The 13,125-nt window shown below is 39.5% G+C and overlaps 1 long non-coding RNA gene across 1 annotated transcript in view; it reads left to right on the forward strand.

Moving 5' to 3' along the window:
- Nucleotides 1-6,833: 6,833 nt before the first annotated feature.
- LOC126810584 (uncharacterized) overlaps nucleotides 6,834-13,125 on the forward strand; it is a 29,219-nt gene continuing 22,927 nt past the window's right edge. Inside the window, exon 1 of the long non-coding RNA XR_007675265.2 lies at nucleotides 6,834-7,527. This is a non-coding gene — a long non-coding RNA (uncharacterized LOC126810584). The remainder of the gene's footprint in view (nucleotides 7,528-13,125) is intronic.

Genomic DNA, 13,125 nt, shown 5'->3' on the forward strand with positions numbered 1-13,125 from the left:
TAGGGTTCTTTAGCAGTGAGAGGAAACCGGAGGACCCGGAGAAAACCCACGAGGTTGGGCAGGCGACCCTACTCCTTGTCACGTATAACCGGGGATTCGAAACCACGCCAGTTGACTCAATACAATGACAGGCCGTACGATACAGCACGCACGTGCTAACCATTCGGCCATCCAACCCCCCCTGTGTCGAGTGGAGTGATCCTCAGATGTCCATATGTTAGTCCTGAAATCATCTAGGTTGTGCCGTGTGAACGTTTCGCCCTTTTCTGTTTAACCTTCGAGACTGCTAAAATAAATATAAGTTTGTGGGCAGAAGACATCAAAATACTATTAGTAATAATTATCTCCCTTTGACTGCAGTTTGGTCCAGTCTTTTTGTATTACTAATAGTAAATGCAATACACACCAACACATATGGAAAAACAGCTACTGATTTATTTGGGCGACGTTTCAAAGAGTATTCCCTCAACGTTATCAAGCTAATACAGTAATACAAATATTATGAGGCTAATATATTACTGTATAAGCTTGATAACGTTGAGGGAATACGTAGCTGTTTTTCCTTAAGTATGTGTTATAATTTATTGTTCTATCCAGTTAAGAGGAGTGGGGGTGGGGGTGGGGTGGGGTGGATGGTCGAATGGTTAGCACGTGCGCTTATCATCAAATAGAAAGTAGCATTTCTTTCAGATTTATTGTACGTGTACTGTACAGGGGCGGATCCAGAAGAGGGCGAGGGGTTGGGGTCCAATCCCACCCCCTGCTAAGCTATATAAAAATTTTGTAAAACAACACTTTTTATGAGAAAGGTGTCACGATAGTGTGCTTTATCCTTTATCATCAGATGGTGGGATGAGATGGGCATTCAAAGTGCGAGATAATGATATAGACATATGTGATATCATAATTAATGCTTTGCATCAATCAAATTGAATCACAATGTGATAATATTAATTCATAATAAATAAATGACGTCAAACTGGGTGTTTGATTTCTGTCTTTGAAAAGCTCAGTGACCCCCCGCCCCTTACAAAGATACATTGTCTTAGGAACCTGCCCCGCCCCCCTCACCCTTCCAGGCAAAAATTCCTGCATCCACCCCTGGCTGTTTGTTTGTTCATTTCATTTCATTTAAATACACATAACAACAAACCTTACATTACGTTAGCCTATCATGCTACTTATGACGTCTTTAATCAACCATTTTCTACCCCGTCACTTCCGGGGTCACGAAATAACGGTGAAAGAACAGTGATCTACGTATTCTCCGTAATGTTCAACTTAAAGGTTGTGTTTGCAAATTATATAAAAACAAAGTTAGACCATTACTCCCTTTCCAAACAAATAAACAATACACGTGGCGTGGTTTCGAATCCCCGGTTGTACGTGACAAGGAGTAGGGTCGCCTGTCCAACCTCGTGGGTTTTCTCCAGGTCCTCCGGTTTCCTCCCACTGCTAAAGAACCCTACGCTAAAGCGAATTATTGAAATAAAATTAAACCATATGTTAGTCCCGTAATGACATAGTTTGTGTCCAGTGGATGTTAAACCCCATCGCTCTCTCTCCCCCCCTCTCTCTCTCTCTCTCTCTCTCTCTTTCTCTCTCTCTCTCTCACTCATCAGTAAAAACAGCAATATAATACGATTTTTATTTTTGAATCGAAAACGTTGTCTAAAACACCCAATATCTAAGCCTCCCGATAGTCAGGGTGGGGGGAGGTGCTATGTGAATAAATGAATAAATATTTATTTATATAGCATTTGAAAATAGAAAAAAAGAACTCTGAAAAACAATATTCCTGTCAGGGCCCGAGACAGGGACATCCTTGGACAAGCAACTCGGCGAGGGAAGGTCCGGGATGGCGATGGTCGTTCTACAGGTCATAAGTTTGAGGCGGAAAGATAAATGACTTAAGTGGTAAGTTTCCATGGTGAAGCTCCTATAGCCCCTAGTGGTCTAGGGTGTCGCGCTTCGACCTCTAGCTGACCGGTCACCTCATTGCGGGTGTGGTTTCGATCCCTGGTGTGAGCGTATGTGGCTTGGAGATTGCGGCGTCTTCTCAACCTTGTGGGTTTACTCCGGGTACTCCAGTTTCCTCCCACAGAAAAGATAATAGAGATGAAAATAAGACACCTTGTCTGCGATTTCACCTTCGGTGGAAGCGGACGTTAAACACTTAAAGGCTCATTACCACTCTTGTTGTAACTAAATAATATGTCCCAATCTTTATTCTGGTCAACAAATTGTACTATTTTACAATATTCCAATTAATTGATGATACAAATTTCATCTTAACACACCTAATTTAAAAAATTGGAAAAATTCAACTAAATGATTTGAAAAGCCTAACGTAAACCTTTTCAAATGTGACTTGGATTTAAAAATATTTTCGAACCCTCTAGACAAGTAAAATAGGATGTAATGGATAATTTACACAACAGGTAGGACACTTAAACATCTAGTACTTATAATAAGGCTATTATTTATTTTCTGGAGCTGTCAAGCCAGCAAGAGTGTTATTGTCCCTTTAAGAACAATAACACGTTGTGTCATTTGCAGTAGAAAGCTGTAATCCTGACTTGTGTCGTCTGCTTTATAATTATGTTAATAGTAGCACGCGATCTGTTTAAGGTTACTAAAAATAGCGCAACTCCGCTTTATGTGTAATAGTTCATTATTATTATCTCGGCTATTTTGTTCACAACTGTCAGTGCGCAGTTTACTGATAGTCCGTACTCTCCACAGATTTGGCCCATTGATTTTCATTTTCACCTATACCGAATAAGCCGAATACAGTGTCCTGGGGTAAAAAAATGAAATGAAATGAAATGGGGTTTCACGTCCTACTGTTCTGCTCCGAACTGGGCTAGTGAAGACGGGTATACGCCATACAGTGTGCCATGCGGGTAATTTTGCCCGGACAGCGGCACTACGGCCTACTCTTATATCGAATTCCATCTGTCAAGGCCCAAGAGATTCTTTACGCGCACGCCAATGTGTACACGGGACCTCGGTTTTTCGTCCCATCCGAACGACTAGACAGCTGTCCTTGTCAGGCCCTCCGTCCTGCATCACTGACAAGGGGGAATCACGCCGGAAAATCTGGATGAACTTTCTGCAGGGATCGAACACCCGACCTCCAGGCTAGCGAGCCAGCGTCTTACCCACTTAGCCACCGTGATCCCCCTGCCTCGAGGTAACTAGACCAGTAAGACAAGATGTACACTGCTAAAGATTCTTACGCACGAGCGAAATACTGAAAGAAAATTTAACCATATTTTATATTCCCGAATTGACCTAGTTTGTCTCTCTCTGTCCAACCTCGTGAGTTTTCTCCGGGTACTCCGGTTTCCTCCCACTGCTAACGACCCTTATGCGCCAGCGAATTATTGAAGTAAAATTGAACCATATGTTATAGTGTCCCGAAACGACCTAGTTTGTGTCGAGTGGACGTTAAACCTCCCCTCCCTCTCTCTCTCTATCTCTCTCTCTCTCGCTCTCGCTCTCTCTCTATCTCTCTATCTCTATCTATTTACCAACACCTCTCTTCTCTCCGGTTTATTTTTCTTATCGATGTAAGCGGTGGACACGCTAGCCCAGTGATTCTCAACCGGTGTACCACTTCCTAAGTGTGCCGCGACATTTTGAACGGCACACTTAGAAAATTTCTCACTAAAGAAGCCAGCTATTTGACTGATGAAATGCGAAGCACCGCAATAAATTAATAGCTGTGTTTTTCTTTATTTAGTTTGAGTCATTCTATGTGTCTATAACTAGTCTGTGTCTACGGTTGTATGCCGCCTATGGCTTGCCATGTTTTTATTTTGCAAAATTCAAATATTTTTCATATATATTTAGCCAGATGTGCCGCTATTTTTTTTGCATGTGTTCCAAGGTGTGCCGTTTTTTTTTATCAAAATTGAGTTAGGACCAAATTTGTAGTTTCTAGAGTATGTGCTTCCTGTTGTTGTACTAGATATTTTAATCTTTTGATTTTGTAAGCAGTTACACCCATGACACAATCTAGCAACTTCCTTCATTTGCCTAGTATGCCACAGAAAAACCCAATAACTTAATAGTCAAATCAGTGGATAAGCTGGGATTTAATATTCATTTCATTTCACGTTTTCCTTTGTTTTCTCAAAATAAGAAAAACGTGAGTTACTAGGTGTTGCCATTTGACGAGAGAGTGTCATTCGGCCGAACTTTAAATGACTAATTTATATTCCTTCCATTTCGATGACGTCATGCATTCTGCACACAGATCCGTCTACTTCATACTTCAGGAACAGATCTCCGCCCTGAACGGCCGCCATATCCCCAAAATAGTATACTATTGTTTAATGCGTTTCTTCCCCGTTTCACATCTTTCATACACACAACACAAAGCCTGAATAAACTTTTCAGTTTTATACTAGTGATTGCTACAAAAATCGTCGATTTAGAACTTAAAATGTCGGTCAACTAGCTTAATGGCTGTTCTCAAGCAGGGCTAATTGTAGGCAGACAGCGTAAGTTAAGTATGGAAAAGTGGGTGTGAATTGTTGATAAATAGGAATGTATAATGTTATCAAAATACACAATGTTTCATAATCCACTTTTATCAGCTTACATTGTACGTGACAAGGAGTAGGGTCGCCTGTCCATCCTCGTGGGTTTTCTCCGGGTCCTCCGGTTTCCTCCCACTGCTAAAGACCCCTACGCGCAAGCGAATTATTGAAATAAAATTGAACCATTCAGCCATACCCCCCCCCCCCCGTCGATTTACTTTTTTAAATGTCGGTCAACTAGTAATTAGTGTCTGTTCTCAACCGGAGCTAACTGTAGACAGACAATTATGGAAGTTATGTTGAAATTATCAAGATTATGTTTTACTATAAATAACACCCACGTGGTGATATGTCACAAACGTGATTTTAAAAATACCAAATGTCTTATAAATGCAATATTTTACATATTCAAGGTGACATGTTACACAGGTAGTCTTCTATTATGTACAGGGTGGGGTGGATGGTTAAACTCTCTGCGATATCACCTCAGTGGAAGCGGACATAAAATACAACCAAGTAACTCACAAATTTGATATATCCAAACTTATTAGAACAACCGTAAAGCTGCACTACTTTGTTTCACGGTAAATGATGAAAAGATAAAGTAAAAGGTATGCCGACACAAACTGATTTCAACACCGGTTTAATAACATTTTAACATTTTAAAGTACTTTTCGTCCGTCTTGGGACTATTCATATATAATGTCATTGTATAAAGCTGGGCAGTATAGTATTTTTTTATACATATTTACATAGTAACACTATATATATATGGTATATAACACAGTAATATAGATATTTGACTGGTATGTGTGATACATGTATATAAATAATTAACGAGTTAACAGTGGATTTAGATACACGCGGAAGTTTAACCTACTTGTGTACAGTTCTAGCTCTATAATCATTACTAATGGCTTTAACTGATTTTAAGATACATTATGTAAGATTGAGATATATTAGATAATAGTTCAAAAATTACTTTATTGTAGTTTTGGTTTGACAAGATGTGTGCACTGATTGTTGATTATCGTAACCACAGTAGTGGTATATTCGAGACTTCCAGATTTTGCGTTTAGTAGTTAAAACATACTATATTACGGTCATCTACAAAGATAGTGAATCTTATAAATATACTAGTTTCTCACAGAGAGAGAGAGAGAGAGAGAGAGAGAGAGAGAGGGGCGTTAAACGTCCACTAGAACCTAGAGACGTGTTTAACGTCCAAAGTAGGCCATTTGGGGACGAACACATTGTTCAATTTTATTTCAATAATTCGCTTCAATAATTTCACGTTCAAGCGGGAAATCGAAACCAAGCCACAAAGGGCATTAGTCAAAAAACCGTACCGGAGATTAAAAACTAATACATTTGACATTTAGTATAATAAAAACATGATTAATTATTTTTTATGGTGTGCAAAGATTTATTGTCGCTTTAAGGTAACAAAATGAAAATATAATAATTTAAAGTGGAAGGAGACTAGAAACTCGCCCACCCCTCCACTTCCATCCCCCCTTTCCCCCACTCCCTTCGATGCACTCGCCCCACATCCATCCACCCTTCTCCCTCGATTTCTTCCTCCACGTTGGGGGCGGGGTTGGATGGCCGAATGGTTAGCACGTGCGCGCTGTATCATAAGGTCTGTCATTGAGTCAGCTGTCGTGGTTTCGATTCCCCGGTTGTACGTGACATGGAGTAGGGTCGATTGTCCAACCTCGTGGGTTTTCTCCCACTGCTAAAGACCCTTATGCGGAAGAGAATTATTAATATGAAATTGAACCATATGTTTGTCCCGAAATGACCTGGCTTGTGTCGAGTGGACGTTTAACCCATCTCTCTCTCTCTCTCTCTCTCTCCCTCTCCCTCCTCCTCCACGCCCATCCGCCCATCAGGGTTAGACATCAGGTAAGGCCCAGTTTTAGAAATGTCGCTTTAAATTGATGAATAGATTACATGATAGATCCCGGATTATCCCTTTAAATTGGTGAATAGATTACATGATAGATCCCGGATTGTCCCTTTAATTTGGTGAAATATAAATCATATCTGACACGACCCGGATTGTCCCTTTAAATTGGTGAATAAATCATATCTGACAGGACCCGGAATGTTGCTTTTAATTGATGTCTAGATCATATGGCAAAATGTCCCTTTAAGATGAGATTGTAGTGATATGGAGTATGAACACGGAATGTTGCTTTTAATTGATGTCTTGATCATATGGCAGAATGTCCCTTTAAGATGAGATAGTAGTAATACGGAGTATGAACACGGAAGTAAACTGACTTGGTTAGAAGACAGCTAGTCATACTAGCTCTATAACGTTAATATAGCGCAGGAGAGTTGCAGACGCGTTGCAGACACCGAACGGCATTCAGTTCAACTGTGAAACAACATCTGGATTATTAAAGTTGATGAAAGTTTAAATTATAGTGCGGTGGATCTAAATGAGTTGTGTGGTTTGATGCTATATTGGGCGGTTTATGTATGAAGGTTTGTCACAGTTTGTAGTATAGTTCGGTTTATAAATAACATCATACAAAGTGGGCAGAGTGTATATAATACTAACATTCTTACGTCAATAAACTGTTGATTTCAATAATGATGTTATGAGGAGCAGTGACCTATTTGTGATAATAGACCGTGTTTACATGTTTTAGCATACCAACGTATTAGCTGAATTATTTATCAAATTGTTTATCATTGGGTAGGAACTATCAAAGGGAAATCCTCGAGACAGTATAGTCGTTGGACATTGTGAAGTCATTATTGGTGAATTTGAATTAATGAATTACATTGGTGTGTGATATTATAACGTTATTGCAGTGAAGTTTTACAGGAGGTTATTGCAGTGAAATATAACAGTAGAATTGTCAGAGTATCTCCTGGTACTGTTATCTGAAAGTGAAAGTAGTGTTAAAATTATAAACATTGAATATGGCCGGAAAATTGTGTTCCTGTTTTCCTAGGAAAGGTAAATATATATTTTATATTGAATGAATTGCCAGGGAGAGGTGACGGGCAGACGGGGGTAGGGTGTCTATGGTGGCTCTCCCTCTTCCACTGTGCTCTCTGACAAACACTATGTTTTACGCATATATAGTGTTATACCGTCACTAGTATTGTTCTATTCGGGTCCAGAGCATTCTGCACACAGAAAACTGTCTACTTCGAGAAGAAATGAAATGAAATGGGGTTTAACGTCCTACTGTTCTGCTCCTATACTGGGCTAATGAAGACGGCCATACGCCATACAGTGTGCTATGGGGGAACTTTTTCCCGGGCAGTGGCACTATCGCCTATTCTTATATCGAATTCCAACTACCAAGGGATCTTTTACGCGCATTCCAATGTATACACGGGACCTCGGTTTTTCGTCTCATCCGTAGGACTAGACAGCTGTCCTTGTCAGGCCCTCCGTCGGAAAATCCAATGAAATTTCTAATCCAATGCAGGGATCGAACACCCGACCTCCAGCCTAGCGAGCCAACACTTCGAGAATAGATCTCCGCCTTGAATGGTCGCCATATCTAATAATAAATATACTATTAATGTAATGCGGTTCTACTCCTGTTCATATCTGCTATACACAGAAAAACTAAATAAATATTTTCAATTTTATTAAACGAAAGCAGAAATATATACATAAAATTATCCAAATATTCTTAGTGTTTTCGATTAAAATCGTCGATTTAGGTCTTAAAATGTCAGTCAACTATCTTAGTGTCTGTTCTCAAGTGGGGCTGGAGGGTTAGATGGCTGAATGGTTAGCACGTGCGTGCTGTATCATAAAGTCTGTCATTGGGTCAACTGGCGTGGTTTCGAATCCCCGGTTGTACGTGACACGGAGTAGGGTCGCCTGTCCAACTTCGTGGGTTTTCTCCGGGTCCTCCGGTTTCCTCCCACTGCTACGCGCAAGCGAAAAATTGAACCATATGTTAGTCCCGAAATGACCTGGTTTGTGTCGAGTGGACGTTAAACCCCATCTCTCTCTCTCTCTCTCTCTCTCAAGTGGGGCTAACTGAAGACAGACAGCCTAAGTGTTTAGTATGATATCTAGTATCAATCACATCACGTGTTTCTGTAGTTGATTATATTATTTCTCTTTTGAAAAGCGGATGGTGGGGGAGGGGTTCTCCGGGTCCCCCGGTTTCCTCCTACTGCTAAAGACCCCTACGCGCAAGCGAATTATTAAAATACAATTGAATCATGTGTTAGTTCTAAAATAACCTAGTTTCTGTCGAGTGGAAGCCAAACCCGATGTCTCTCTTTCTCTCCTATTCTGACAAGGACAGCTGTCTAGTTGTTCGGGTGGGACGCAAAACCGAGGATCCGTGTAGACGTAAAAAATCACTTGGCAGTTGAAATTCGATATAAGAGTAGGCCATAGTGCCGCTGCCCGGGGACAATTTCCCTCATAGCACACTGGATGGCGTATGCCCGTCTTCATTAGCCCAGTATAGGAGCAGAACAGTAGGGAGAGAGAGGAGAGAGAGAGAGAGAAAAATGAGGTTTAACGTCCACTCGACACAAACAGAACATAAGGGCGTTAAACCCCATTTACTTTCATTTTATAGATAAAACCAATGTTGAAGGAATGAATGAATGAGTGGAATGAATGAATGAATGAGTTGAAAGAATGAATGAATGAATGAATGAGTGGAATGAATGAATGAATGAGTGGAATGAATGAATGAATGAATGGGGCTTAACGTCCTACATTTGGTGCAAAAAAATTTCATTTTCCTTTCATTCAGTTTAACTTAATTAATTTAAGATTAGTGGATAAATGAGTTCCTCGGTATGTTGACCTATTGCCACAGGCTATCAAACTAGTTAATCAATTAATCAATCATAATCGATATAAATAGATGTTTTAAATACCTTTAGTGTGAATATAACAACCGACACGGAAGAAATCAGAATGAATGAATGAATCAGTCACTCAATCGATCAAATCGGGAAATATTTATTTTTTTTATTTTAAAGTAAATGAATCATAAGAATATCTCTGATAGTCATTTGAATCCCCTAAATCTTTGAGCATAGTTTGGGTGCTGTAGGAATCCCCTAAATCTTGGAGCATAGTTTGGGTGCTGTAGGAATCCCCTCAATGTTTAAGCATAGTTTGGGTGCTGTAGGAATCCCCTAAATCTTTGAGCCATATATCGGAATCTCTTTGAGCGTGATTTGAGCGATATAGGAAAACCCCTATATTGTTGAGTGTGATTTGAGCGATACATAGGCATCCCTTAAAACTTTGAGTATAATTCGAGCCCTGTAGGTATCCCATAAATCTTTGAGCATAGTTTGGGTGCTGCAGAAATCCCATAACTCTTTGAGCGTGATCTAAGCGATATATAGGAATCTCTTAAATCTTTGAGCGTGATTTGAGCGATATATAGCAATCCCTTAAATCTTTGAGCGTGATTTGAGCGATATATAGGAACCCCCTAATCTTGGAGCGTGATTTGAGCGATATACAGGAATCCCTTAATTTTTTTTGTTTTTCAATAAGTCTGAATTCGTTGTCATCTTTGTACATGTTTGCAAGTCCTAGTGACTGGATGAGTCTCCAAGTTGATTGTGATAAAAACAATCTGTACTTGTGCTCCATACACGACATGAAGAGCAAGATCTACAGACCAGGCTGACCTTAAAAATATCTTTGTTTCGCCTAACGCGACCGACTAACTAAAACCACCCCCGACTTAAATTATTTTATTGCACTTTTCCACGATCTTTTTATTTTATTTTGTGTGTCAACGTGAAATATATCATGAGAGTTATTTCCCTTTACTATGGCTATGGTTTGATTCATTATTGAAACTGGTTGATCAAGACGAAAGCGTCATAGGTGTCGCTTCTCAACAAAATGGTTGCAGACGAATACACGTCCATTCCCACGAAATGATTCTGCCTCTGTGTCTGTGGTGCGTAGTTTTAAACATGACGACGATATTTTCAATATCCGTTTTCGAGAAAAATGAAGACACAACCCGCACTATCGTTAAAAACGTGTTGAAGGAGTTTCACACTTCAAGTTCGTGGCAAATCGTGTGCGAGTCGGGCATCACGAAAAATCCCGATGTCATTGATTTGTTTGCCAATAAAGAAGACGAATGTTTAATAAGGTTAATAAAAACTTTCAGTTCGTTACTTTTTACGTCAGACCCCAAATTCATTAAACAAAATTAATGAATCTGTAGTATACAGCTAATAAGTTTTCTGTATTGATTTCTCTGACTTTAAAAAAAAATCTGAAAAAAAAACCGACCTACGGACCCTTCTCCTCGATTGTGGGTCGGGTTTGGTGAAACAAAGATATTTTTAAGGTCAGCCCCATTCAAAATTTACTAAAACAGTTGACGGGTCACAAACATGCTTCTCTAACAAACGAACTATTAAAGACACATTAGTTAAGAGTTTAATAAAGAGTTGGTCATTCTTGCTATAAAGAGAGAGAGAGAGAGAGAGAGAGAGAGAGAGAGAGAGAAATGGGGTTTAATTTCCACTCGACACAAACTAGGTCATTTCGGGACTAACACATGGATTAATTTTATTTCAATAATTCGCTTGCGCGTAGAGGTCTTTAGCAGTGGGAGGAAACCGGAGGACCCGTAGAAAACCCACGAGGTCTTGCTATAATAATTCAAAAATAGATGATGAAAAAAGAAAATATTGAAAATTTCATTCAAAATACTTCATTCTCAGCCAAGTTATCATTGTTTGTAGTTTTGACAAGATGTGTGCACAGTGATAACCAAGGCATTGGTATAATCGGGATTTAGCCTCGCTTTCCCATTTTTAAATTAAATTTTTAAATGGCGAACCGTTTTAATCTGGTTAAAATCTCAAATATCCGATGCCATCTCGAGTTGATTATGGTGTTGTTTTGTTAAAAAATGTCTAATTAATAGTTTATACAACATTTCAGGCCTAAAGAAAGACCTGCAATAGGCAGAATTATCTCTTGAATAGTGTTTGTTTAATACATAAGTTGTCTGAGTTTTTCCTTGTAAAAGTATACTAATGAAACAAAAACCCTTGATACACGACCCTGGATGACATAAAACTGTATAGAACTACTGAGTGTCATTGCGTAGTTACCGTCCATGCACCAAACATCGGAATCTACAAGCTTCTGGACGTGGTGTTCCCTATATATGCTTTAAAACCTCACTTTACTCACTTTCAAAACATTTTTTTTTCATAAAAATAATATTTTTGGGGGGGTAAAACTGGCCGAAACGTCCGTCTGCGATACGTTCTAGGCCGAAATGTCCACTAGCCGAAATGTCCACTGGTCGAAACGTCCTAGGTCTAAATGTTCACCGTCACTGGGACTGAATCTAAGTAGGAAGACTGTCTACTAGTGAAATGCAATTTGCTTCAAATCGACCCTAGCTTGTTCCACACAGCCCAATATTACCCGGCGGCACTGGGAGGGACTCACCCCACTCAGCCCCCCCCCCTCCACACTCCCCAGCACACACATATAAATATTGTTTTTTGGGGGGCCCGGATGAGATCTTGTTCCTGATGCAAAATCATAGGTCACCAAGCCCCTGGGCTACAAATAAACTTCCGCCGTGATTAGTCAAGTTGGAAGACACATTAGGACGTTACACCCCATTTCATTTCATTGTACAACTATAATGAGCTATAATGCACCGGAAATAAACCACATTGATAATGGTCTGTGATTCACTGTGTTGTACTTTCCGCTTTGTTAATGTCTACTTCTACAAACTGAAATATTACAACCGGGGTTTATCAAATGAAATGAGAGAGAGAGAGAGAGAGAGAGACAGAGAGAGAGAGAGTGAGAGAGAGAGAGGGAGAGAAATGAGGTTTTAATTGTCCACTCGAAACAAACTAGGTCATTTCGGGCTAACATACGGTTCAATTTTATTTTATAACGTTACAAGCGACATAATCTAGGGAGGCGGATGTGTGTTTGGGGGGTGGGGTGGGGTAATACTAGTGGCATAATAGAATCGGGGGATCTTTAACGTCCACCCAATGGTCTACTGTAATCCTGGTTCGTAATTAATGATTAATTGATCAATTAATGTTTAATCTAGAGCATCTGATATCACTTCCCTGTCATTTAACTCTTGTAGTACTATACGATCTTTCAGCTTCATGTTGTCTACACCTCCGTGATGAAAATTATAACTAAAGTTCAGGGCCCTGTTTCACGAAATTATAACTAAAGATAAAATCCAAATTTTAGTAGATACTTCAATTTTGATTGGCTAAACACTAAAATCAATCTAATATTATCCAATCAAATTACTAAAATTTGAATTTTATCTTAGTTAAAATTTCGTGAAACAGGCCCCTGGTTTTATTTCTTACTGTTTTTTATTTATATAAAAAAATCTTCTAGCATTTGTCACAAATCTCTTTCGCTCTCAAATCAGTAGATGGTTAATATGTCAGTCAGTGTGAGCAAAGTCCAGCTTAGGTATGGGCCCAGGTCCCTGCGGTTCATGGCAAAAAGAGAACAAAATTCAAATTCCAGATGAAAGTTTCACGGTAATCTATCTAGCGGTGCAAGAGCGGA

This window comes from Patella vulgata, chromosome 1 (genome assembly GCF_932274485.2).
Source record: "Patella vulgata chromosome 1, xgPatVulg1.2, whole genome shotgun sequence".
Taxonomy (NCBI): Eukaryota; Metazoa; Mollusca; class Gastropoda; family Patellidae; genus Patella; species Patella vulgata.